We start from the raw sequence: 9278 nt of genomic DNA on the forward strand, positions 1-9278 counted from the left end.
TAGGATGGGGCACATGGCACTGGGGGTTGGTGTGGGGGCTAGGGGAAGTTTAGGACAGAGCAAGCAATGTGGTCTTTGAAAAGGGAGGTAATGTGCTCTGTCAAGTACCTCACAACAGCAGTATGCCAAACTTGTTAATGTCATGAATTTTCCACAAAAAAATAAACAATTTTAGATGTCCTGTGATATAATTCAGTATTTATTAAATGCATTGTTGCCTATATAGAAATTTTGTGTTGTGGGCCAGTACAGTGCACTGAACCTCTTTACAAAGCACCACACACTTGGAAAATGTAAATGTATAGTTGCTTATGTAACGTAGAATATATAATTACAATGAATTAAATGTAAGGAGATGAAGAAGTACCATCAGATGTAGACACTACCAAACTAATGTCTTGTACCACAAAACGTGCTGAAAAGACACAGAATTTCACAAAGCAAGGCTTTGATTGAAAAGAATGGTGAGAGGGTGAAGAGGCACAGACATCTATGGGCAAAGGTAAGACCATATACTGACATGTCTCTGTATAGTGTCGTAGAGTGTACTTTCACACTGTAAAAGGAAATGGACATATGTACACTGACTGTATTATGGCATTATGTATATGATGTAATTTTTGGAGTAATGTGTATGTTTTGTGTGTTTCTTGAAACAGCTAAAATGAAGTAACACTAAACAGTCATACATGTGGATGACCTAAAATCTAAGTGGGAAAGCTGGGCAGTGTGTGTGAGACATTCATCTAGACACAGTGGATGTGCCATGACTGGGTGGGCAAAGCAAAGGTACGTGAGTGACAGTTTCTCACTTAACATGAGCATGCTAGTTAAGACATACCAGTTTGCAGTGTATGAGCTTATAAATTGGGTAACTAAGTATTGTCAGAAATCCCTACTACATTGTTATATTCCATGTTTTAACCTGCCTTCTCCTATGTATAACCTCAGGTTACTAAGGCACAACTGTCATGTGCTTCCCTGATGATCAAGCCAACACACATCTGTCTGTTGAAGCTCTGCTATACTGCATCCTCCGTCATACAGCTGTACATTGGGAGTGTGACACATCACACTGAATGCTGCATAGCCAGAGGAGCAGGCGCTGACCTTGTGAGTTTGCCTTTTTCAGACATTTCTTCCTCTTTGGTGTAGTTCTAGTTTTACTCTGTCAGTGTTTGTCTAACTTACATGCCAGTTCATGCTTTTAATCTTTTAATCTTTTCCAGCGCCTGCTGTTGATGACACTGACCCCATGCCCACCACATCAACTTTCGTTAACACATCACACTGCCTGGTACGTTGGAACAATGAGATGGGCTGGCCTGGTGAGTTTGCCTCTTTGATGGATTATTTTGTCTGTGAAGTAGTTTCACTTTACAACTGCAAGTGTCTGATTGGCTGACATGCAGCTTTCTGGTTTTACTCTCTTTTCCAGTGCCTTATCTTCATATCAGTGACACCGTACTCACCACATCAAGTTTCCCTGCGCCCATGTTGTCGACAACCAAAGCGTTCTCTAAAGGACTCAGAGACTGGACACAGACAGTATGAACTACACACAGATGCCTGAAGTGAAATGCACCAGAAATCATCTCCACACACTATAGTCTGACAGCAAAGGTACTTTGAGTGAAATGTGCTGCTGCTTGTGGATGTTTATTGCTATAATGTCTCACAATTTTTCTTGTAGTATTTATTGAGTTATTTTCACTTTTACTCTGCAATAACAAAACATTAATGATGTGTTGTGACAGTTCTGTAGTACATAATATGTCATGTAATTTACAGTCATGATGCCATGGTTAAATTGATGTCAAAATAACGATCCAGCTTTGTTTGTGATGCCTGTGTTGACTTACACCAAATTGTATATTCAAAAGAATATTGCCATGTAGGGAGTTGTGTAGTATATATATACAGTATGAGTGCTACTATCACACTTTGTGGTCTTTGTACACTGTGTATGTAAGAATGGCATACACATCATATGCGAAATATTATGTCAATTGTGCTGGCTCAACTATTGTGGCCTCAATGTACTTTTTCAGCCTCCTCAAACAATGACACAAACCTAAATGTTTGGTTAAGACAAATGTAGTCAATTGCAATTTTACAATGTGTATAATGTGTTTTATATTATGTCTCTAATGAATAATAATAAATATTATAATCATTAATACAGTCATCATTCTTAAGCATGTTAAATACACATGTAAATGTCAGAATAAATTTTAATTAGCGTATAGGTGAAACAGGCAGTGAAGAAAATACGCATACAAAAAGTGCAGTTGAACCCGGTTATGTTGCCGGCCTAGGTGGTTGCCAAAAAGCGTCGAGATAACCGATGATCGAGATAACAGAAAACCAATATGGGGGCAATATACCATGTTGACATATGCTTGAAATTTATTTATGTGCGTTAATAAATGAGAATGTACATGCACTGGTTTTTGGTGTTTTTTTACACAACAGCGTTGCCGCGATTTGTTTGCTGACGCGATCGGCATGTTATATAAATGTACATACATGTTGGCTAACAACAAAAGGCATATGTGCACCAACCAAAAGCAGACATTTACCAGTATATAATATAAACCACCGTCGATTCTCGATAGAAGCCTTTAATTATATCATCCAACATTGCAAACACAAAGATCGCTCACAAAATCACATAAAAACCTGTGGGGTGTAGTTCGTTGTCACAAAAAGCAAACCAGTGTCAAAATCAAATTCACAAGTAATTTCGCTCTGACAGCTCTGAAAAGTATCGTACACGCAATTAATATGGTTTCTTTACAAAGTCTAAAATGCTTTGTTGCTTTTTGCCTTTGACAGTCTACTTGAAAATAAATGCTTCGATATTACTTATGCTGTCTAAAACAGTTTCATCCCCTGCAAAAGAACCATACCGTCGATTTTTTGTAGCATTTTTATCACCTCACTGGCAGAGGGAATTTGTTCCAAATCTTCGTCCGCATCTTCTTCATCTTCGTTGTCATTGCCGCATGCGGATATGCTTGGCTTTGGTTTTGATGGGGATTTACCTAGATCGCGTTTAACCGCTGCGTTGTTCAGCAAATTACCATGCGAATGGGATTTGAGTACGCGCTGTTTAGCACGTGAGATACATTTTAAAAAGCCGGCGATTAGTCACAGGGATCGAGATAACCGATGTTAAGTGGCGATTTTGGCCCTCTTTCGGGCTCGAGATATTAGGGTTCAGCGACATAAAAGAATCGACATAACCGATGAGAAATGCTAATGCAAAGAGGGAATTTTGGTGATTGCACTTCAAAAACATCGACTTAATAGGGTTGGCGAGTTAGCCGAGGTCGAGATAAGTGGGTTCGACAGTATTACAATGCCCTGAGCAACATTTAAGAAAAAACACACTACACTATAATGACATTCTATAGTGACTGGCCATAATGTATAATATGAACCTGCTGTATGCATGCATTAATGAAATACAGGACGAACTACTGGCCAATCTATAAAAAAAATCCAAAAAAGTACAATATAAGTAGAGCACCATCTCCACCTACTGGCCAATTGAATACAAAAAAGCGAAAAATCTGCAATATACACTGCCTGGTTTATAAATAAAATCTGATAATTTTCTGAGTCAAATAGCAGAAAAATGAAAGGAGCTTAAAATATGGACTGAGGTGAAGGGAAAGTCAACAAGTCTTTGAAGGTATTATGAAGGATATTTCAGATGAATTAGCCAAGGTAGGTCTTAGACATATTAGGACAGCGGCTGTAGCACCCCCGTTTGACAGATTGCCACCAAACTTGGAAGGTCTGTCTGTAGTCCAGTGATACAGAAGCGAGTCAAATTTTGTAAGGATTGGATGAAGCATGCCAGAGATATAGCTGTTTGATTGAAATGGGCAGGGAAATGGTGTGGCCAGCAGGTGGAGTCAGCGCTCCATTTTAGAAATTGTATTCAATACTTTCAGGCCTTCTTATGTGTAAATTAAGTCTGATAATGTTCTATGAGGCAAATGGGTGAAAAATGAAAGTGAATAAAAAATATGGACTCAGGTGAAGGGAAAGGTAACAATTCTTTCAAGGTTTTATGAGAAATAAGGACATTTCAGCTGAATTTGCTAAGGTGGGTCTTAGACATATATGGACAGTGGCTGTAGCGCCCCCGTTTGACCGATTGGCACCAAAATTGGAGGGTCTGTCTGAGGTCCCTTACTACATTAGGCCGTCAAATTTGATGAGGATTGGCTGAAGCACGGCTGAGATTTAGATGGTTGATTGGGTCAGATGGTTTGAGTAGAAGGAAGAAATCATGATGTAGATTGTTGAGTGTCGGTCTAACAGGTCAGGAAATGTAGGACAGAATGTAGAACCCTGTGGTGTAGTGCCTGAACCTGACTGAATGCATTGTTTTGGTCAGATGGTCTGAGTAGTAGGTAGAAATCAGGATATAGATTAGTTAGTATCGGTCTAACAGGTCAGCAAATGTAGGACAGAATGTAGAACCCTGTGGTGGAGTGCCTTAGCCTGACTTAATGCATGGTTTTGGTCAGATGGCCTGACTAGTTGGTAGATTTAGGCACCTTCAAACCTGGTCTGGTAAATCTAGATATTACAGGGTTGCTTTTTTATACTGCCTGTGTAAACATAGGCTGTGTTGCATATTCTTAACCAAGTGCTGAGTTGCGTAGTGTGACATGTAACAGCAGTAATATCATGCTGTATGCTATTCTAGGTTGTATATTTAGACAGGAGAAAGGCTAAAAGTATTGAAGGCATTATTGAAATGGAGCGCTGACTCCACCTGCTGGCCAATTTATTATAAAATTGTAATTGCTGTAGTGTACACAGCCTGAAGAAAGATTGAAGTTTGAAAGATTTGTAAAAGTCAAATGGCAGGAAAATATAAGCAGATTAAAAATATGGACTTAGATGAAGGGAAAGGTGATTAATATTTTAATTTTTAAATAAACAATAAGCAGATTTCAGCTGCATTAACCAAGGTTGGTCTTAGACATATTATGACAGTGGCTGTAGTGCCCCCGTTTGACCGATTGCCACCAAACTTGGAAGGTCTTTCTGAAGTCTAGTAACACAGATGTGCGCCAAATTTTGTGAGGATTGGATGAAGCATGCCAGAGATATAGCTATTTGAATGAAATGGGCATGGAAACAGAGTGGCCAGCAGGTGGAGTCAGCGCTCCATTTTAGAAATTGTATTCAATACTTTCAGGCCTTCTTATGTGTAAATTAAGTCTGATAATGTTCTATGAGGCAAATCGGTGAAAAATGAAAGTGATTAAAAAATATGGACTCAGGTGAAGGGAAAGGTAACAATTCTTTCAAGGTTTTATGAGAAATAAGGACATTTCAGCTGAATTTGCTAAGGTGGGTCTTAGAAATATATGGACAGTGGCTGTAGCGCCCCCGTTTGACCGATTGGCACCAAAATTGGAGGGTCTGTCTGAGGTCCCTTACTACATTAGGCCGTCAAATTTGATGAGGATTGGCTGAAGCACAGCTGAGCTTTAGATGGTTGATTGAAATGAGCATGGATATGGTGCAGGTTTGTTGTAGCTGGTGGCCATAGCGTACAGGTTAAGATATTTTTATGAATTATCCATAATGGCAATGTCCTGATTGATGTACTACCAGAATGACCTACTTGGGCTGAACATTGTAGAAGTTACAGTAATATGTTATTTATTAAGTTTTTAAACATCACAAGGGAATGAAAATGACTATCATTGGGCATTGCATATGTCTTGATTTGGCATGACTCACAGAACTGGCAGTACAAAATATTTTAACCAGTAACATGTCACTAGAACAGAAATGAGATAAATGTAAGTTGAACTGATTTTCAAGGTTTATACAGACATGTTATGTTGTTGTAGCGCCCCCGTTTGACCGATCGGCACCAAATTTGGAGGGCCCTTCCGGACTACTATTCTACAGGATATATTAAAGTTTGGTGATGATTGGCTGAGGCAGGCCTGAGATATAGCTGTCTGATTGAATTGGGCATGGCACCTGTATGGTTTGTGTGTGGCTGGTGACTATACCTCATGGAAAGTTTATGATTTTTTTATGAATTATTTATTATGACTGTCTCCTGATTTAAATGATACCAGATTTGTGTAGGTTTGGTGAAAATCCTAGGAGGTTAACGAAATGTCTTGTTTTCAGACCAATATGAATTATGCAAAAACGCAAAGATGCAGAAGCAAGTTCTACATGTTGTTTGATTTGGCATGTCGTACTGAATTGACCTGGCAAGAAATGTCGATTGTAGGCTTCACCGTTCTCGAGAAATAGGCAGAAATGCAAAAGTTGTCACTGTTGCGCCCCCATCTGGCCGAGTGAGGTGTCCTTTACAGTTTAGGCAGAGGGTCAGAGCACAAATGTATCACCCAAATTTGATTTAGATTGGTCATTGAGAAGCCTGTGAAATGCCTGCTTGATTTTGATTGGCTGATGGCGGCCACTCTTTAAGGAATAATTACTGCCATTGTAGGTGACTGACCACAGGCTGCTTCCTAGTACATATCTACCAAATTTCAGTTAGATTGGCAAAGGCAGTCAGGAGATATTGCCAGTTTTTAGTTGTAGCGCCCCCTATTGACGAAATGCGGCCCGCCTCGGACCGTGTCCCCAGAATGGTGTAGGGAGGTAGCATTTCAAATTTGGTCAAGGTAGGCCAAGGCACGGCCAAGTTATAGCCGTCAGACCAAAACGGGCCAAATTTGGACATTGTTTGGGCGTGGCTAATGGCCGTAGGATATAAAAATGTCTGAATTTTGTGGATAATTCTTGATCAGCAGAGAATTCTGATTCGTCTGACACCTCATTTGTCTGATTTGGTAGGACAAGCCAGGACTTTAAGGAAAAAGTAGGATTGGCAAATTATGCAAATTAGCAAAAAATCTAAGTAGGCGGAGCTTCATAGTCCAAATGGCAAGTTGGTAGGGCTTTGCTGTCTGTATATGTAGAACAAAGAATTTCGATTGTAGGTCTAACAGGACAGGAGATATCGACCGAAACGTGTTGGGGGGCGCTAAGGCGCCCCCATCTGGCTGGCAGGACTGGGTAGGACAACCTGAGTAGTGGGTAGGAATTGACATCATCTGACCAAGTTTGGTTGGTCTAGCTCTTACAGTTTAGGCTGTACATTCAGTTTTAGGGCAGAAAAATAATAATAATAATAATAATAATAATAATCCTAAGAAAAACAATAATGGTCCATAAGGACTTCGTCCTTTGGACCCTTAATAATAATAATCCTAAGAAAAACAATAATGGTCCATAAGGACTTCGTCCTTTGGACCCTTAATAATAAAGATAACTGCAAGCAGTGACAATCGGGTCCAAAGCTAATGGAAAGAAGCAATGAAGAGGAAAGAAGTGAATGGCATAAAATTAGAAGTTCACTAATTATTTGAAATGAAGTACAGACTGTAATTGATGAGCAATGAATTTAAATTGGCAGAAAATATGAAATGCTACTGAGATGATATCTAACATTTAAACATTACCTTGGAAATGTTTATCAAGGTACGATAAAGGGAAAAAGGTAGATGAGAAACAGAAGGGAAATGTGGTGACTAGCTGTTGGAGAAATATTGCAATTGCTGCAGTGTACACAGGCTGAAGTAACATTGAAGTTTGATAGATTTCTAAAAGTCAAATGGCAGGAATTTATAAGCAGATTAAAAATATGGACTTAGATGAAGGGAAAGGTGATTAATATTTAAATGTTTAAATAAACAATAAGGAGATGTCAGCTGCATTAACCAAGGTTGTTGTTAGACATATTAGGACAGTGGCTAAATTGTAAAAGAAGTATAGACTGTAACTGATGGCCAATGCATTTAAATAGTCAGAAAATACGAAATGCTACTATGAGATGATAGCTAACATCTAAACATTATTGTGGAAATGTTTATCAAGGTATGATAAAGGAAAATGGTAGATGAGAAACGGAAGGGAAATGTGGTGACTAGCTGTTGGAGAAATATTGCAATTGCTGCAGTGTACACAGGCTAAAGTAACATTGAAGTTTGACAGATTTCTAAAAGTGAAATGGCATGATTCAATAAGCAGATTAAAAATATGGACTTTGAAGAAGGGAAAGGTGAATAATATTTAAATGTTTAAAAAAACAATATGGAGATGTCAGCTGCATTAACCAAGGTTGGTCTTAGACATATGACAGTGGCTAAATTTGAAATGAAGTACGGACTGTAACTGATGGCCAATGCATTTAAATAGTCAGAAAGTAGGAAATGCTTCTATGATAAGATAATACCTGACATTTTGAACATTGATTTTGATATGTTGATTAAGGTACGATAAAGGGAATATGGTAGATGAGAAACAGAAGGGACATGTGGTGACTAGCTGTTGGAAGAAATTGCAATTGTTGCACTGTACACAGCCTGAAGTATCTCTGAACTTTGATACATTTCTAAAAGTGAAATGAAATGAAAATGTCAATAATCTTTGAAGGTTTGATGAAAAATAAAGAAATTTCAGCTGCATTAACTATGAGTATATTTTGACAGTGGCAGAAGTGCCCCCGTTTAATCGAATGTCACCAAAGTTAGATGGTCTATTCATAGTCCAGTGCTACAGAAGTGAGTCAAATTTTGTGAGAATTCGATGAAGTATGAATGAGGTTTAGCAGACTTAATGAATACGGTATGGAAATAGTGAGGCCAGCAGGTGGAGTTAGCGCTACATTTGATAATTGGTAGTATGCAGTCCCTGGTGTGGCAGTTTGACTACTGCCATTAGCAGAAGCAGCCTTAGTACAACAATATAAGATACAATATATAACCATTTGCTGAAGTGCCTCAGCCCAAAAGAATTTGTTTTTTGTGTCAGATGGTCTAAGTAGACGGTAGAAATAGGCACCTGCATAACTAATATTTTAAGTCTAGATCATACAAGTTAAGCTTACTTTACAGTACCTCAGTGAACACATGCTGTCTTGTATATTAAAAAAAACAACAGTGGCTTACTGCATTTGTAAAGTATTCTTCTAGACATGAGAAGCCCTGAAAGAATTTAATGCCATTAATGAAATACAGGACGAACTCCACCTGCTGGCTAATGTATAAAAAAAAATCCAAAAAACTGCAATATAAATAGAGCACCATCTCCACCTACTGGCCAATTTAATACAAAAAAGTGAAAAATCTGCAATATATACTGCCTGGCTTATAATTAAAATCTGATAATTTTCTATAAGTCAAATAGCAGAAAAATGAAAGGAGCTTAAT

At 38.5% G+C, this 9278-nt stretch overlaps 1 long non-coding RNA gene across 1 annotated transcript; it reads left to right on the plus strand.

Annotated features, from left to right (window-relative positions):
* On the plus strand, positions 1-1299 carry LOC140578371 (uncharacterized). Its single transcript, XR_011982515.1, has 4 exons — positions 1-502; positions 660-789; positions 952-1113; positions 1230-1299. It is a non-coding gene; the product is annotated as an uncharacterized lncRNA (long non-coding RNA).
* Positions 1300-9278: the final 7979 nt, after the last annotated feature.

The sequence above is a fragment of the Paramormyrops kingsleyae genome, chromosome 14 (assembly GCF_048594095.1).
Source record: "Paramormyrops kingsleyae isolate MSU_618 chromosome 14, PKINGS_0.4, whole genome shotgun sequence".
Lineage (NCBI taxonomy): Eukaryota > Metazoa > Chordata > Actinopteri > Osteoglossiformes > Mormyridae > Paramormyrops > Paramormyrops kingsleyae.